The sequence below is a fragment of the Amia ocellicauda genome, chromosome 1 (genome assembly GCF_036373705.1).
Source record: "Amia ocellicauda isolate fAmiCal2 chromosome 1, fAmiCal2.hap1, whole genome shotgun sequence".
Lineage (NCBI taxonomy): Eukaryota > Metazoa > Chordata > Actinopteri > Amiiformes > Amiidae > Amia > Amia ocellicauda.
The window spans coordinates 12,599,354-12,619,288 of NC_089850.1; the positions used below are offsets into that span (position 1 = coordinate 12,599,354).

General features: G+C 35.5%; 1 protein-coding gene and 1 long non-coding RNA gene across 2 annotated transcripts in view; both read right to left on the minus strand.

Moving 5' to 3' along the window:
* LOC136767666 (protein CEBPZOS) overlaps nucleotides 1-19,935 on the minus strand; it is a 398,863-nt gene that overhangs the window by 317,775 nt on the left and 61,153 nt on the right. The gene's annotated exons all lie outside the window — the stretch shown is intronic.
* LOC136766752 (uncharacterized) lies at nucleotides 2,000-6,677 on the minus strand. The gene is made up of 2 exons (XR_010821772.1): nucleotides 6,570-6,677; nucleotides 2,000-2,419 (listed from the first exon to the last, which is right to left on the minus strand). It is a non-coding gene; the product is annotated as an uncharacterized LOC136766752 (long non-coding RNA).

The following is a 19,935-nucleotide window of genomic DNA, read 5'->3' on the forward strand; positions in this document are numbered from 1 at the left end:
CTTGTGAATTTGGGAATCTGTCAGTCCAGCTCTCGGGTGGTGTCAGAACACTTCCCCAGCAATGAACAAGGCATTGGTGTGTATTTGTATTTCAATGTTTTATATCAAACACACAAGAAAAGGCATTACAGGAATCTGGAATAGTTGGAATTCATACCCCCTGAAGATTCATAATGTGGAAGACAAAATAGAGCCTCTCAGTTCCAGCATTGCTTCTTTTATCACGTTTGTTAGATATCTTAGAAATGCTGTTTGGATAGCAGAGAAATGAAACGGATTGAGATGAGGAAGTTGGGTGAAACCAGAGAGGAATGGACTAAGACATCTTGGCATGAAAAGGGGGGTGAGTACCATATATTTTAGTTAAATGGTATATCTCCTGGGGTGATTTTTCACAACCCAGTATTACTTCCATTCAGGTAAACACTTATGGGTTTATTCTTTTCTGCCCCTAGGTGAGAAACTGCTTGTATAATAGCTGTGTTTTTCAGTTTCCAGTTTCAGTACAGCACTCAGATAAAAAACAGTCTTGATAAGCGACTAAATTTGATACGTTTTTGTCAGGTTAAAAGGTTTACCACAGTTCCATTTTTTTTCAATCTTTCAATCCCTGCTCTTCAGGTATGTCTTTTAGCTTTGTGATTACTCTTCCTCCTATTGTCTCAGTTATTTGATACGATGAAGGTAATTTTCTCAAGTCTCCCTCTACAAAACTGAAGGTGGATAAAGATGAGAAAGCCATCTGCCAGTCGCTACCAGTTAAGTGTTTACATGGGCAGCTAAATGAAGTGTGATATGTGATTAAAAATATAAATTTAAGAAAAAGTCAGAAAAATCTATTTGACACCATTTAAAATATATATTATATATTTATATATTTACATATATATATATATATATATATATATATATATATATATATATATATATATATAATATGCTTGGTTTCACACTTAGACAATGATAATTAAAAAATGCATTAAATATTAAAATAAAAAAGGTATTTCTTTGCTGTTTTATGTTATTATTTGGTTTTTTTGACAGTCCAAGCATTTTCAGATTTATTGATTTATGACACATTAAGAAGCAAAATACAATACCAGACCAGTATACAGTAAGGTTTCGATTTTGGGAGTGTGGTTGTTGTGGTATTGAAGATAGGACAGGCCTTACAAAAGCTGCAAAGTGTCCATAAAAAGTGAAATGTATTGAAGTTGGTTGTTTAAATAAAACCGATGTATATCTACAAGTTAGGGCCATTCATGGAATAAAATAACTAACTAACACTAGATTAGCACAGGGTGGACCAGTACTCCCACAACATCTCTCCCAGTTTATACTCCTTTTTCAAGAGCCCCTCCCCCAGAACAAACCATTTCCAAACACAAGGAAAGAAAAATAAAACCACATTCTAAATCAACCTTATGTTATCAATAGAAACACATCATAATAGATCTTTAAAGACAAATAACAAAACTAAACCTATAAACCTTATGTGCAAAAAAAAAATACAAATACAAAGAGTGTATTATGAGTACCCCATAGAAAGATGACTTCTGCAATGGCCTCATTGCCCTTTCTAACCAGGGCTGCGCACATTCACACACAAACCCAGGTGAGTTCATATTTTTTGTATCCCTTATAATCTCTGTGTGCTACCATACCTTTAAGACAGGACATAACATTTAAGTCTGTTGTGTTTTGGTTTACCTTAGCTCACAATAGCACTCAAAACATTAAAAGAGTCACTGATTTAAACTAAGAGATGGGCTTTGCTCCATCACAGGGAAGAAAAGTTATTTACCTAAAGCATCACATCTGATGCTTTTTTCTGCCGTTTGACTCACTAATTATGATGACCTGAGCACTTCAACCTAGGCTTCACCTCCCTTTGGCAAGGAATCAATCAATCAATTGTTGTTTGTATAGCGCCCTTCTCTGGGTAGCCATGGAGCACCTTACAGAGTGATTAACATACTATAACAAACATACAACAAAATAAAATAAAAATAGACTTTAATTTAACTAAAATAAAGTAAACCAACATTAAATAAACCATTAGGCACGGAGAAGAGAAAAACAAAAACTCCTATGGATGGCATATAGGAGAAAATATCTCTCTGGGGGTCCATGGCTTAAGGCCTAGGCCTAATGGTTGCCTCCCCTCCAGGCAATATAGTTGTTACAGCAGCAAGTTCTTAAACGGTGCTGCTGGCTGTGGCCTTCCCTCTTGCCGGCCCTCGCGGGTGGTGAGGTTGGAACATCAACAGCCTTTGGGTGGCAATGGCTTGTCAGACCTTAGGGTGTGGGTGCCCTGTTATCCCTCCATGGTGGGGTGTCTTTGGGGTGGGTTGTGCTTCGTTGGGCTTCCATGGTGGGGGACAAAGTGCCTCGTTGGACCCCCAATACGGGGCTATTGCTGGAAGACAAAAATAAAATTGTGCTCAGGTACTGGTCATGCGTGGTGTTGTGTGGAGCAGCTCTCACATGCATTTCCTCAGTTCCTTGAAGATGTTAAGTGCCCTCATTTCCAGGATGATATTGCTCATGCTAGCCACTCAGTTTCTCTTTAAAAGGCATTTTAATACTGGATTAGACATTGACAATATTCCTTGGCCCGCCATGTTGCTGTGTTTCCCACTGCCTGAATTAATGACTCATGCTTGGCATCAGCATGGTCCTTCCTGCCAATCAAGTCTGGTCAGATCCTCACCTCATTCTGTGAATTCTGGTGTAATGAAGGTGTAATGAATGACAGCTCAGTGGTGATGAAAAACAGCAAGAACGACTGCATCCTTCTCAGGCAAGACATGGAAAAGAAGGTGTATTTTCCACATGAACCAATGACAAATAATAGAAATTACAAAAGAGCCACTCATACAGTACACAGCCACAGCAAATTAGATTTCTTGCAATTGTTACCCCACTCCATTCAAATTAGAAAAGGTGGTCTCAGATGAAACTGTGATTAAACATTGTTCCAGTATAAATGTGTAATAAGTAAATGCATTTCAATTAGTGCATCTTAACTATGAATGTGCTGTTACTTTAATTACGTTTTGAGTCAATAATCTTGAAACGCTTGAAACGTCTTCAGTCTAATGACAGATTTTAATTACCTTGCCTTCCAATGTGTGTTCACACTATCTGATTCCTGTTGAACTGCCCAACTGGTTTGGGGATTTCAGCCATGGCTGTTGCATATTTACAAGATGGTTGTATCACGTTTAAGGTATGTGTTTTTGCTACATATTTACATCATTTATTGTCAGAAATGGTAATTCCTGAAGGCACTGAGTGTAAAACTTCTCAATTTCAGCACTTTCCCTTTAAACCAATACAATTATGTTTGTGTAGACTAGAAGTTAGAATACCAAAATGTGAAAGTGTTACATGTTAGTAGCCTGTTTATAACCCAATGTTTACCTGAATGAGGATTCATTTTAATGTTAAAACTATAAAATGGTGACAGGTGTACTGAAATGGGGGGGTGGAATTTAATTCATTCATTTATTTAACTATTTTCTGCAGCTAATAAGAGCTATGGTAAAGTATGTTTTGTACATATGAATACTTTGTCTCAAAATAAAACATAAGATTCTTTGTGCTGATGCAGCAAGGAAACAAATATATGCATGTGTTTAATAATATTTGAACTATAAGTGTCTATTTATGCAAATACACTTAGTGAGGTAACAAGCTTGAAATATCCAACAGCTGGTGTGGTCTTGTGTATAGAGCATAAGCCAAGCAAACATTGGAAATGTTGATAATTAGGAATGGTATATCTACCTGATTGCATTAATATCCTGCAATGTATTAGCCCTCTAGGCAGAAATTCAACAATAGACATCTGACCAAAATAGGTCAAAATAGGGTTTACAAATTATGTAGCCAAGATGGCTCCTTCGTAAAAAATATAATTAAAAAAATCTCAATTAATAATTATAACAATGTATTCGTGAATTATGTCAGACTACGAATCATACAATAAATGAATGGGTTTTCCTAATTAATTCAGTCGTATGGCACATTCATTTAGCTGCTGGGCTGTATTAATATTCTTTGTTGATAAATCTGTTTTAAAACAAAAACAGCAACTGCCACTCTGAATAATTTTGATTGAATGTTTGTTTAATCCTAATGGCCTTTCTGCACCTTTTCTAATTAGTTATTTTTCTCCACGGGATAGACAGCGGTTACACTACTTAATTGAGATTTCTATGAACGTGGTCCCACATTAAAAATAGCATGACTAGCATGACTTTTATATGTTGAAATGTCGTTGTTTTGTCTAATCCTGTTTTCTGCATGTTATGGAAATGTTTGTTTTTGAGCTGGGGTTCTATCAAGTAGAAGAAAAATGTGTTTTAAGCTTTAACATAGTGGTATCATTAATTATCATTAATCATTGCATTATGTATTGTTGTTGTTGTTATTTTTCTGTGTTATCTAACAGTTAATTCTTCCAAGATAATCAAGGGCAAGTGATATGGAGAATGCAATAAATGTTGCTCACCATGTTAACAAAGATTCAATATGAACATGATCATCACTTTAATAATAATAATTTTGTTTAAACACATTACCTGCCTAAATGATGCAAGGACTTGTGGTAAAAGTAATATCCAACAGTAGTAGATAAAATAAAATGTCCTTCTCATTCTATATAGGCCAATTGCTTGATAATAAACTGAAAGAAAAACTCCTGAACTAATCAACTTATGTAATACTATAATTATGTGCATGATTATCAGAGTTCTCCATGCAGAACCCTACATTTTGCTATACAGTATCCAGGGAACCACTTTTACTGTGCTTTTGAAAACACATATCCCCACATTGTGATGCAGCTCCATACATTCTTACATCAAATATGGATTCATAGTTTTAATACCTGTTATACATTCAGGGATATAAGGTGGTGAAGCTGTAGTCCTCTTAGACAATGGGAACAAACAAAATGAAATGCAGGAGTAAGCAGAACATGTGGACGTCAACCAGTGAAGAATTTCTGGACAATATAACTGCTGTTATGTGTTGTTGTCCTTCCACAGGATTTGATCATGTCCTGCTACTCTAGGTGGATCATACATTACAAAGAAAGCAAGACTAAAATCCTACATGCAGTTACTTCAGTCAACCATTGGTGCCGGGATTAAAGCAGTGGAAGTGCCCAAAATAGTGTTCTAGTACATCAGATACTGTAGGTTGTACTCTTGGATCAGTCTCTTGGAAAAACAAAAACAAAAACAAACCAAAAAGTATGTTTGTTTTAAATGCATAATGTAATTGTAGATTAAATATATTTATGACAAAGGATGTTTTAAATCAGGAAGAAAACAACTGCATCAAACCAATCATGAAAGAAATAATATAGCAGAGCTGGAAATGTAAAGGTGGCTGGAGGAGAGAAACACTGAAGAAATGTATGGCAAGCTGTTGTGACATTTAATCCATAATTTCTGATATGAAGAATTGAATTTCTGATATCAAGAATACAATTTCTGATATCAATAATACAATTGTTGATATCAAGAAAAACATTTTTGATATCAAAAATACATTTCTTAATATCAACAACTGGCGTGTTAATTCTTGATATCAGCAATTGTATTTTTGATATCAAGAATACAATTGCTCATATCAGAAATACAATTATTGATATCAAAAATGCATACTAATTAACATCCGAATAAGGATTAAATGTAACAACGGCGTATCATGAATTGCTGATATCAGCAATTGTATTTTTGATATCAGCAATTATAGATTAAATATCACAATGGTTAGCCATAGAAATGTATTTCCTGTTCAGAGTCCTAGAACAATTTCTAGGCCAATCAACAGCCTACCAGCTTCCATATCTGGCGCTGAAACGCCCAAATGTGAATTAAATGGAGCAGATTGAAATAAATCAAGATGCGCATATAGGCTTCCGTTTCCTCAATTGGTCCACAGGTTTACCTTCAGCAGGATCCAAATATCACTCTGCCACAAAACCAGCCAGTCAGAGTGCAGCACTGTTTCAGCCGCAGCCAATCCGCTGCTGCCAGCTTGAGTGAAGCCCCGCCTCTAGCAACAAGTTCCGTGGGAATACTGGGGACTGTTCAGTAACGTTACTCTCTCTGGCCATGTAGACACAATAGTACTTACAACCAATAAGTATATATTTTAGCCAATATTTTTGTTTATGTGTATGTCATTTTGTCATCAGAATTACGTTAGGAACTATTTTTCTCTAGATTACTGGACAAAATATCAGGATATCAAGGTAAATTATAGCTTTTTAAATCAAAAAATAAAATAAACCCATGAATTGTTTTCTAATCGCAATAGAACCCTCTAGTTTGAATTTGATTTGCTTGGTTTTTCAGTCAATCTAAATAAATAGTTGAACTGAAAACTCATAGGTCAATTGGTTTCTCTTTTAAGATTCATTTTAGAGGGAAGATGTGCAATAATCATTAATTTGTGACATAAAATGGAAAACTAATATCATTCAATTATATTACTGAAAATACGTAATATTAAGCTTCTGCTGGATTACAGAAAGAAACAGATAATACCTGATTTCTCCTCTTCTCACAGGGCAGCTCAGGTCAGTCTGGTCAGGCAGGCAGCGGTGTGTCTCTCTCTCTTCCTCCTGCTCTTCTTCTTGTCGCTGTCTTCTTATTATTCTGTCTCCATCTTCTAAACTAACTTCTCTTTGTTCCCCCTTTATAAGGTTTCACTTTAACCAATCACATATTGGCAGCACGACACCATGAGAAGGGTGCGTGATACAAATGTAACTTAGAAGTGGGGTCTTTGGAATTTGGCTAGGACCCAATCAAAGGACAGGTACCCTGGACTTTGTACTCATGCTCAAGGACTTCCTTGGAATTTAGGGAACTAGATAAAAAGGAAGAAGTCTGTGTCCTGTACCAAACCAGATAGCATAGATTTTCCCATAGAAAAATACATTCTAACAAATAATATCTTACATAGTTGTGGGCTGTAAAGTTTGATAGATGACCTTGACTTTCATTAGAGTCTTTAATTTGCCTAGTTACACTAGTTACTAGTATGAAGATTAGTATTAAGATTTTGTTCTTGAACACATAGAAAAGTGTCAATGAAGTTGCTCATTTGAGCACCCGACACTCTCCTCATGTTGTCACCCTCAGGATCAGTGCACTGGCATTTAGCTGCCATTGCAGATATCCTGGGGCATTCAAACTTCAGTCATAGCCAGGGACCCAATGTGTGCCATGACCACACCCCCCACACCATCACACCGCCACCACTACCTGCCTGCATTGTTGGCACCCCAATGTTGGATCCATGGTCTCATGTGGTTTTTGCCACACAAGTCATGTCAGCTTCCAACAGCTTATTTCATCAACAAGCTGTTTCCAACAATGACCGCTCATACTCATACTGGCACGTCTGACACCAACTACCGTGCCCCATTAAGTCGCTTAAATCTTTTCTCTGGCCCATTCTCCATCTGAATTGCACACACACACAATCCCCATGTGCCTGTCTACCTGCTTTAAATAGCACAGTCCAACATACATACATACACATCTATACATTTATATTAATGTATATATTGTATATATATATATGAATTCTCTATATAAAATCCATATCTCTATGTAGTATTTCATAGGAAAGTGCATATATTATTTCAGACTTCGACAAATACGTGTATATTTCTTGGTCTGTGGAGGTTTGTAAAGCTGAGCATTTATTTTTGGAAAACTGTATAATTTGACTGTGCAGAGACCTGGTAAATTTGCTCACTGATTGTGGCAATTTTTTGTAGTAAACTATTACAGCCTCCATCTCAGGGGTCTTAAAATAGATGGCTTTGTACAAATGGTCGTGTCTGCATTGTCATGCTCCTATCATGAAATCCCGACGAGTCATGAATTTTTAGGGCAAAATGTACAGGAATAATTAAAACAAACAAGCGTGTTCCCACTATTATTGTAACTATAATTTGTCTTTCGGGTTTTGCATCATTTCTTTTTGCATCTGTAATCTGTAATTCCAAAAAGGACTCCATGTTTAGAATAATTAAAAAAAGCATATGATCAGAATGAATGAATGATGAAAATGAATTGCTCTTGTTTATATTGCTTTCCCATTCACCAAATGATCTACCTTGGTGCAGTGAATTGTGGGAATATACAATTGGAGTTCAAAGACAATAAGTCTACTTTAATTTGTACTAATTACTTCTTTTAAAGGAGGGCTTCAAATGCTCTGTGTTTCCCTTTTTATTTTAATTTCCCCATTCTTGTATGTGGCAAAAACAACCTTTTTCTGATCTGGATGATGTGATATAGGAAGGCAAAGCCGCAAGGTGCTGCAATCTCCACCATTTAAGGTCCACTGTCACGCAATCTTTGTACTTAGTAATATTTGGGTTATATGCTGTTTGTTTGCTACACTGCATTCCTGATTTCACATTTTAATGATATTAAACAAAAAATGTCCTAGTCTTGAAGAAATCACAATCAATTGCTTCTAGTTGTCTTGAAGCTCCACAGTTTGTGCAGAGCTGTTTCAGTGGAAAGGGTGTGGTCTGCCTCCTGGGCGTGATGTCACAAGACTCCTTGCCTCGACTATTAAAAGCACCTGAATGACACTGCTTCAGACGTCAGACACTTTATCATTATTAAGCTTTAAAAGCCGGGCTCCGGAACATCAAACAGTACATAATTACAAGGTAATAGAGTAGTTATTTTTATTTTTATTTATTTTTATCATATATTGCTCAATAGACCTTCGTATTTGTATGTATTTGAGAATATACAGCAATTCCCTGACACATTTCCCCTCTTTCATCTCTGAACAGTCATTTTAAAGCCTATGTGATGCTTTCTCTTTGTATGCAGTTTTGAGAGCACAGGGCAGAAGGTAGTATATTAAGTTCAGGAAGTTGTTGCATAACCATAATAAACATTTTTGTGCAAGTACATTAATTATCCTCAATCATCTTTTCAGACTAAAGAGGAAGAGAAATGTCCCCATGTGCACTTTTATAAACCAGGGGTATTGTTTCTCTGGATAGATTTGAAAGGAGTACATAATGTCAGTTCTGGAGGGACAAAGCATCTTCCATGCTTCTCTGCTATCAATCCCCTAATTGAAGTAATTATTTTCTTAATTGTATCAGTTTAGTATTTTCCCCAGGTGTTCAGCAGTTAGGGATGTAATAGATATTATGAAGCCACACTTCTGCCCTTGAGGCCCTCAGCAAATGTATCACTGTGCCAGCCAGGGAGAATGTGCAGAAACTTTTACATTTCATCATCTGGTCACATTACAATCTCTGGGTGCAATCATACAGAATCCAGAATCTCTTTGAAATTCTTGAAAGGATTCATTTTCCCACTGGCAGACATCTGATTCTTCCATATCTGTTGTATGCTTATTGTGCAGGAGTGAATTCCAGCATCTTTAGGAATACCTTTCAATTCTGTGCTTCAGCCGGCGAGGTTGCCTTTTTTTCTGATTGATAATAGTTTTCTTAAAAAGAAGGCTGAATTGTTACTATAATCAGCATTTTTTCTGAAGTGATCCAATATCCATCCCCACCCTTTGACTGAATCACTTCACAGACAGAAAAAGAGTACTGAGGGTTAGTCTCCCATTGAGGGCAGCATCATATTTACCTTTAAAGGCAAAGCACTTGCATTCTCATGTAGCTTTGTGTATGTCAGAGCTGCAGTGGAGTTTGCATTTGTGAGCAGATTGCTCAAACACTGAGCAATAAACACTGAAGCAAAAATGTGTCACGGCAAAATATATTTTGAGATATCACAAGCTTATCACAATAAGGAATTATGTTTCCAGGTCTTCTTTTATAAACTAGACCCGTACCCTTTAACCTTTATCTAGAAACTCTAGCCCTTATATTCAGTACAAGTGTATTGCTTTTATTTAGGATACTATGCATTTATGTAAATGGAAAGATTCACAAAGCTACTTATGGAGAATATAGTGCCACCATATAGTGTCTCTTAGTCACAGCATGTCATACATCAGCTTTATTTTCTGATATTTCTCTTTACATTCTATGTGGTAACATTTGGTAACTATTCCATTCAAATGTCTTCTGAAGCTGACAGAAGCTGATTGCGGTGTAGGATTTTGGTACAATCAAGCTTATTAAATGTTCAATTTGAATAAAAGCTGGCAGGTATTTCAAGGGGTGACAAAATGGTGTAGAGATTTGATCAAATGTGCATGTTGTCTAGCAAATAATTCTTAAAATGAAAAATAATTTTAAATAATTTATATATGTGTGTATGTGTGAGTGAGAGAGAGTTGAAGTTTTAAGAAATCAAGCTTGGTTCAGTAGTATTTACCGGATTTGTTGAGTTTCTGATAGTTGATGTATGGTGGAGTTTCACCTGTTGGCTCCTACCTTGGTATTAGTGATGTAAATATGGATGTGTCTCTAGGAGCATAATGTTTATCCCTCTAAATATTCATGGTTTCTTAAGTACCTCTTTAATTATATGTGCATTGTACCTTTAGATTCATTTCCATTGAAAACCTTCCTTTTCAGGATATTTTTGACAATAGCTCATTTATTTTACACCTAAGTGTACATTTCCTACGAACTATCTGGCAACACTCTCTCTTTATTAATATGTATATGTTGAATGTTAATCTGACTGTTTTTGCATCACAATAAAAGTGAGGCACTGTGATGTCTTAACAAATATACCAATTTGTCTGTTTTTGTTGGAGTCTATATTGTCTTCATTTGTCAAAGTATGGGGGTCATGCTTTCTGTTAAAAGATCATCTTTGATATTATTCCTAGCTATGACAGGTGTGGAAAGTTTCTCATTTCAAGAATTGTATTATGTATGATTTTTGTTTTTGTTTTTTCAGGTTGAACAGATTTACCTTTTTATCTTCTTCTTTCTGTCCAAGGGAAATTAAATTAAAATAATATTATTCTTTTGAATAAAAATGTAGTCTATACACCAGTGTACTGCAATTACTACCAGTGTCGGGGTCCACATGAGAGGGAGGTAGATACATATGGGTTATAATTCTATTAGAACAATGTTTATATATGTAAATATGCAAATATAGCTTCTAAATCTTAGGAAAATAAATTGTACACAGTGCACTTACAGGCTAATATTATTGTAAAAAGTATATTCATAATTTTACACTGTAATTGACAATCTGGCAACACAATGGGATGTTATGATTTGCATAACAGATTTTTATAAATCTACTGGAATGTTCAAATTATTTTAATGATTTATTGAATATTCACACTTCATATTAACAGTTATACATATCTATTGTTTTAATACATTGAAAAAAAATATTGATAATTAATTAATAATGAATTGATATGAATGTTACATCATATGGTGATGATGATGATGATTATTATTATTGTATGTTTCAGTGTTAATTAGTAGTATTTTGTGTGCACTTCGATCATATTTGATCATAAAATGCCTTGATATATTTACACATTTTTGCAACAGTTAATATGTTTTTTCTTTACTTCCTTAATTCAAGATTGATTTCGACAGCATTGAAGTTGTACATCATAGCGGTTACATTTATGATTAGAAGAAAGTGTCATCTCACTACAAATGTAACCGCAACTGTACAGTTTTGTAGTTTTCTATTAGCGGGTGGGTCGAAGTTTTGATTTAATCCGGCCTAGAAGTGATAATCGCTACATTTGATCCTGGCAGTGTGGACGCTCGACCGGCTCAAGTCCCGGCATGCAGTGCGCGCAAAGACGTCTGCGTTTTGAAAGCAGGCGGGCAGACACCCTCCGCATCAGTGGACAGATAACAGCACACTTCCCTTGTTGTAAATAAAATATTGTTAATGTTAACAGTAAATGGCCTGATATTTTATGTTAGCAAAAACAGACAGTTCTTGATATAGCCCTGTGTTAAAAACGACTAATATATATAATGACTTTTGGACTACATGCTAGTGCGCATGTGAAGACCCCTGGGGCTGACAGTTGATCCTGATCAAATGGCAGTGTAGACGCCACACCACTGATCCGGATTAGAAATGGCAGTGTAAATGCGCCTATTGATTTATTCCTTAATGTGCTTACACTGACTTTAATCAACCACAAGTCCCGTGAACAAATACCTACAGCGACATTAGCCAGATCCATATCTGACAGTAAGCACATGGGGAAGCAGTGCTCCAGGGCGGTGCATGAACAGAATGTAAAAACAGCCATTTTTGCTCAGAATGAGGATGATTGAATCCATTGTGCTTAATGGGGGTGTTATGTTTTATGCACATTGTGTCCTGCGAGTGGTGCAAAATGTCTTCATCACTGCTGAGCTCTACATACGCAGATGAAGTATCAACCATCCCCTGCAGATATCAGCAGTACCTTATAACGCATTTGATTTACAAACAAGTTGAAGTGTAATATTTATGCATGAGGGAGATCTGGTGCATAATGGACTTTAACCCTGGTTTTCACATTTTTTTAATGCATATGTTACAGGGAGAATATTCAGCTTAAGTAATTGTCTGCCGAGGCAAAGCAAATCTTGATTTATCATTTGTTTGTTTATGTGTTTATTTATGTTTTTGCCATGGTTCAACGTTTCAGTCTCTTTCTTCACAAGGTTTTTCTTCAGAAAATTCTTCTGGCTCAGATTTCTTTACATACTCAGACCCTCTCCACCCTTTGTATGCGATATTAGCATCCAGGCAGTTTAAACAAAACCTCTGTTGAAAGTCAGTGACAATAGCTGCTGTTTATTGTAGTCACTATGCACCAACTACAGCTGTCAGTTGTTTTTATACATTGTGAACCATTGGTTAGTGAATATTTTAAAAAGGATATCCTGCTTTTTAAGCATTAATGCATTTTTTTCCTTAACTAATTATTTAATATTCATAATTTGCAAAGGTAACACAGTGAAATGTGTGAAGATTTTTTTTAAAGAATTATAGTAAATATCATAAATACAGACTGTGATTCCCTTAAATATTCTATCAACATTAGTTAGTTTACACTATAAAACGTTATGGCATTGCGTTTTAAATTCATGACTTTTTCTTTGAAAGTAAATGTATACAAAAATCTATTTGAAAAATATTTTGAAAGACAATGTATACTATTAAATATGTATGAAATCTTTAGTATTTAAGTAATTTGCCCTTTGCCATTGTTTTCTTGAAGCTGAATGACTGCAATTAAATTGCTCACTGTTCAGAAAAATCTCTCTGATAATGCCTGAGAAAGAGCAGGCAAATCTCTGCCACTTAAATCCAAGATAAAAAACAATTAGATAGAGATGTTGGAATTTTGAGAAGCAATAGGTCTGAGGCTGTAAAACACCTATTAAGTACTTTAAAATAATGTAAAATCAACTATTGGTTTAATTTCACACATTTTTAAAAGTTTAATTATTACATTTAGCATACTGTTCAACACTATCACCTAGTTTCACAAACCTTGATTTGCATGAGTCTTTAGGAAGGAGCACCCTACCTAAAATAAAATGTGGGTAGTGCAGGACTAGTACTAATCTTGGTCCGTGGAACCAGCCCTATATTAAATATTTTAATTGTATAATTGTTTATTAAAATTGTAATTGTTTTTCTTTATCAGAATGCTGATTGCTTCATGTGGGTTATTGTGCTAGATTTGAAATTGATTCAAAGTACTATAAAACAGAAATATTATTTTACAAAGTGATCTGATGAGATCATGTAAAGCTTGTTTTGTTTAAAGAACCATCGACAACACTTAGAAATATGCATTTTTACAAATAATGAAATATTTATATCTCAATAATATCAGCAGTGTGTGTAGGGTCAGGGCGCTGGACTCCAGAGTGGAGGGTCAATCTCAGGTGGGGACACTGCTGCTGTACCCTTGAGCAAGACACTGTACCTAGATTGGTCAACAATAAAACAGCTGTTTGAATAGGTAATTGTATGTAAAAAACAAAATGATACATTGTAACAATTGTTACACAAAAAGTCACACGGGATATGGGTGTCTGCTAAGCAATATGCATTTATTTTATATCCACTACAAAGATTAACTGAATTCATAATTAATCTTCTATTAACTAAACTCATAATTAATCTATTGTTAGGAGAGAATATATTAATAAGCAGACAGTGAGAAACAAAATTAAATGTGTTGGTCTGAAAATATTAGCATCACACAGCAACAGATTAACTGGGTTTTTAAAGATCAATCAGATTCAAACTATTCAACTTTCAAGAGAGGATAGGAATAGGACATTTATAAAAGTAAGAAAGCCAGTCTTGAACTAAGCATTCACACTATTTGACTCTCCGGACTGGGTACATTTTATAAATCACAACATTTGGTTATCCAAATCATCAGGCTGATAACAACTCTTCATATGCCTTGTCTATTGTTTTCATCAGCAGCATCAAGGCATCAATTACTGATTTAAATCAGCAAAGCACTTAAATCAAATGACTTTCAATTGAATAAATGAAACCTGGAAGAGACAGAATACCCAGGTTAGTATATTGTACTGTGGGTGCCTAGTTAAGGGAGTCTGCTAATAAAGAATAATTATATATATATATATATATATATATATATATATATATATATATATATATATATATACATACATACATACATACATACATACATAGTATATATGTAATATTATTAATAGAAAAACACATTTTCCTGTCTCAAAAACTTGCCAATAGTAGCAAGAACTAATAATAAGCACTGGTTGCAGTGTTTGGTTTTGAAAGGAAACTGATATGCCCTGTTATTTCTGTTACAAGTGCTGTGTTTACATTTTGATGTCTGTTTAGATTAATTAATGTGAATCTGCTGTTATATAAACCAGTGAGGAACCAGATTGTTTGTATTGCTTTTATAAAACCCTGTGTTTTATACATGCAGGGTTCACTGTATGACAATGTGAGCATGCAACACCGGATAATAAGCCCACATTATTAATTTTCTTTCAGACACGTATTAATCGTTCAGTCAGTAAACATGATAATGCACATTTTTGCATTCTCTTTAGGATAGGTTAAAGGTCGGTTGTTCAATTTGTATTGTGTTGTGTAATTATATTTTGCAACCTTTGATTCCTTAAATGAAAGGCAGTTGGTGTGAAAAAGGCAACAAAAGGCCTAACTCCAAATACATTACATATAGGTGCAAATATCTCATTTAAATTCCATGTTCGTTCGACTTAATTTCACAGTTTTTAGTCCATTTACAGCTGTTTCTTACCTTCATAATGCATAAGTCGTGCACTGAAAGTATTGTAAAGCCCTCGATACGCTTTGCACCTATAAACTGTTTTATGAAAACAAGCAAAATTGAGTTCTGGGCTGTGTAAATGTTGCATCCGTCGAATCAGAAGCACTTGTTTTAGATGGCGTCTGTTTGCCAGGATTCCGGGAGCGAAGCCATTTTCTATTAAGTTTTTAAACATCATTATGAAAACATTTTGAAATGGAATTTTTAAGTCGGCTGCATTTACCGACTGTAACACCTGACACGGTGAGTTTGCTTCTGAAATCAGGGCTAGGGTGCCCTGAGACTGTAAATTGCTGCAGAGACCGCCGAACATGTCTAGAATTTCAACACTCTGAGCTCCAAACAATCAAAGGCTTGATTGCATCTGTATTGGTTTTGTAAAACATGTAATAGATGGCAATGCGAGTAGCTTTTACCTTACAATTTGTTCTGTCAGAAGGAACATTGAGGAATGCTATAAGTTATATATATTTAGGATGGACAACCTTTTTAATTTATTTCGGTGTAACATCATGAAGGTGTTGTGATTTGCATGTTTTACATCAATTCCTGTATTATTTCTGAAAAGGAAATGTTTCCCCAATCTACCTGCATTATTTATGGACATTTTCCAGAATGTTCTTCATGGCTACATTCTCTTCTTCCTTGTGCTAAAGGTCATCATTTTCAGGTTTTCAGAACAGCCACTGTTTTTTGGTTGTCAAGTTGAACAAATTACCATAATTTAAATTAACATAAATTGTGAATCAAGACACGAACCTAAACCAAGTCACATTTGTTGGCCCACCTCCTAATCACAGATTCCATTTCTGATACTTGCTGGTATCTTTTATTCTGTGATTCTTCCTTCGATCTACTGCAAACCTGCAAAAGTACTGTGCATTTAATTTCGGATTGACAGATGGGCAGATGCTTTTATTGGATCTGGAAATGTATGCACTACAGTATTACAAAACTTATCTGTATTCTCATTCCTGTGTGTGCAAAATGTGCTAGATGACTATATAAACGATTCTCTGAGAATAAATGCAAACTTATGAGTAAAACAAAGGTTACTAGGGTTAGCATACTGGCTGAACGCATGTGTGTCAAATGTTAGAAGAAATTAGAAAGCAGAAATACTGAAAAGCAGTAATGCACCCTTTCCTCGTTGTATGTCTTTGCTTCCACTTCTTCCAGTAGAAGTAGTTGTGGCCACCATATCACATTCACAACTTAAAACAATCACTGATACGGTAACTTTTTAGTTAATTAGACTAATTTAAGTCTAGTATTTTCAAGTGGATGTTCTAGCGGAAAATGGCTTTATGTAATTAACTCATGTAACTTCAGTTTGTACTCTACCATGTGAATGTAAAACTTAAACTGTTTTAATCTTTATCGTATAGCATTAATACATATATTTTCAATAATGTTGGTAATGCCTTAGGTTTTTTCTTTGTGTGTTTGTTTGTTTTGCACATGTTTGGAATACAGATGCTTTTGCCATTTCATTTTATTTTTGTCTGTCTTCCAACAGGTCATAATAATTATGGCTGGGATTAAATCAAAAGTTGAACCGCCCGCTAGTAGAAATGTACAAAATTGTTGTTGCTTCATTTTTAGTAACGTGCTTCTTTCTTCTAATCATAAATGTAACTGCTATGATGTCTATGACGTAAACAAGACCACATTCTAAATTTACCATCTATTTTCAGTCCATGATTTCCTATTCACTGTCCAATTAACTGATGCAAACTTGGGAGATGCTAAGAGCTTACCTCAGCCGCTATTAACCAAGTCTGTACTTTGGCATCTTAGGAAATTGGTTTGCAAGGCAGACTTCATTAAGGTCGGTATACGATTGTCTGCACGTGCTCAAAGAGGGTCATGTGTTGTGATCAGCCAATGTTAGAGCTTTGATGTCTCTCAACAGTTGTGTTTAACAGCTGGGGTGCTATCTATCATATACATGTTGACTGCCAAACTAGGGGTGCAAACAGCCAGAAACCCCTCAAAGGGCACCTCTTGATGTATCAAAAATATGTCAATTTATTTTCTCCAGACGAGCAGTGGCTGACCACTTAGAGAACCAATACGGCTGCCCACACCATGACATACAGACACCATATTTTGCTCTGATGTGCAATGGCACCGCATACATATACATGAACACTGTCTGAGAACCGTGGGAAAATGAAAAAAAAGTCTTGCAAAAGGCAGAAGTGTGTGTTAGCTGTCATTGACAACTGATATTACATAGGAGAGAGATTTGTTTCCTCTCCCACTGTATCATACTTTGCAGATAACATCTGACAGTTTACCTGCTCCTCTTTTACAGCGACTAAGTAGGATCAGTTGCACACTTTTCTGTACAGCACAAAATATCTGCCTTGCATTCGAGCATCCAATACATGCTTGAATGGATGTCTTTTGGCTTCCCTTGACCTGGCCGATAACAGTCATTGTCAGAAAATGCAGAGTCTTAGAGATGTCACACAGTGTCACCCTGAGCTTTAAGGCAAATTCATTAGCTAACACGTTTCCAATCCAGCTTTCAATGAACATGTCTCTCCCCCTGATTGTGTTCTAACGCTTTCCTTTTCCTGACTGTCTTTCCTCTCGTCACTCTCTCTTGTCACCCGCAGTGATATGTCAGTCACTGAGCAAGTGAAGTTGAGGGAGTATTTGTGTCATTACCACCCCCCCCCTGCACTCCTCTCTGACACAGCCCAGGAAAATGCCACTTAAGGGCTAGGAATGGCCTTCTACTCCCTTGTCTCTCTTCTTAATTTCTCCCCGCATTGCAGATCAACTGCGTGAAGCTTTGGAGGGTTGGGGATAATCTCCATTGTGGTATAACCTGAGACCTTAATGCATTATAAATAGAGAATGATGCATTTCGCCATAAATACAATCTTAAACGGGAAGGAAATTGTGGCAGCAATAGGGATGAAAGCATTTCCAGCTAAGAATATGCAAAATGCTAAGGGAACTGTCAATTAAGGGCTCCTACAGATGTTAAAGCATGCTAGTTACATCTAGAGGAGATGGGAAAGGTGGCTTGCTGTCATCTTTGCACTAATTACTGAAACTTTCCCCGGATGAGTTTGCTTCTAGATCAGAGCACAATCTAATTCATGAGGTGAATGAAAATATAATTGGGAAACATCAAGGTACAGCAAAGCTAAAACTAATTAACTCTAAAGCTGTATTAGTTACATTGTATTTACAGCCCAGTGATTTTTTTCCTCTTTTTTTTCGTACAAACATAACATTTTAAAAGGTGGCGTTTTGGCGACCTCTTAAAAGGGAACGAAATGGACTTTGTTGGTGGTGAAGTTTGAGACAATTATCGGCATTGCAATTACTGCATCCATCACTAGCTAAAGTAAAAGATTGGCAGTTCCCAATGAAACGAAATATCTCTGTGACTAGGGTAAAGAATGCAACACGAGCAGATCACGAACATAAACTCATCAGTAGCTTTGTTTACACGCCCTTGGTGTTTAAACGATTAATTATGCTGATAAGAGTGTCACAAATGCATATGCCCAACTCAGCTTCCAATGGGAAAAATATGCTGCTCTTTTTTCCACATTTTCTCTCGATGGGTTTTTAGGAGAAAACATTGTCCTGAATTATTATTTTTAAAGGAGAAGAAAGTGCAAATCATGTAGACAGTACTGGCTTGTGTCTTTATATAGGTAAACTAGTTATAGCACATAGCAAAAATATATTATTAAACCTTAATTTATAGTTAAAATATATACGTGTATAATATCCAATTTGAACGCTGGTCAAGGGGATGCACATAGAAAGTGCTTTACAGTTGTCTTTGAATACTGTTACTTGTTTTATCTTATAACTGTATAATACTACTTTTATTTTTATTATTTTTATTAACTACTCCACTACTATTACTACTATTAGCACAACTACTTCTGCCAATAAGCACATTGCAGGCATCTAACTGCAGATTTCAAAACATTTTTTTCCGGGATATTTCTCTGTCCTTATGGTCATTGTAAGCACAATTGTAAACTGCATTACAGGCAGGCCAAGGCACCCCTAAAATACCTTTTTGGCTGCATGACATCATAGGCTGACCTTTGAGCCCAGAGTAGCACTGTTCATATCCAGGACAGATATGTGACCTGGGAGACCTATTCCTATTGAAATTATACACTGGCATGTTTATCTTGTACATATAATTTATAATTTGTCTTTAACATGTGCTCTATATACTTATCCCACTATGAATTATTTTTCAAAAACTAATGTTTCATATTGTGATAGGAAATATGCAACCATCTATCTATCTATCATTTCTCATATTTCTATGCAAATAATGCTATTAAAATATGTTTGTCTTCGTGTCTTGGTCGTATGCTGATTTATATTGAATTAACATTTTACCTACTCGTTCCGTAAACTACTATTTAAGGCAGCAAAAAAGTTTCCATGACGCGCAAAATGAGTGATGGGTAATGAATAATGAAATTGTTTATGGTATCAATTGTATTATTTCGTAATATGACTTAATTAATTAATGTATAAAGTTAATGTGCCAAAAGTTCTAATTGTCATTGACAAACACAGGGTATATTAATTATCGGAATTAATAATGCTGTATACTCCTCTTGTTTGTAA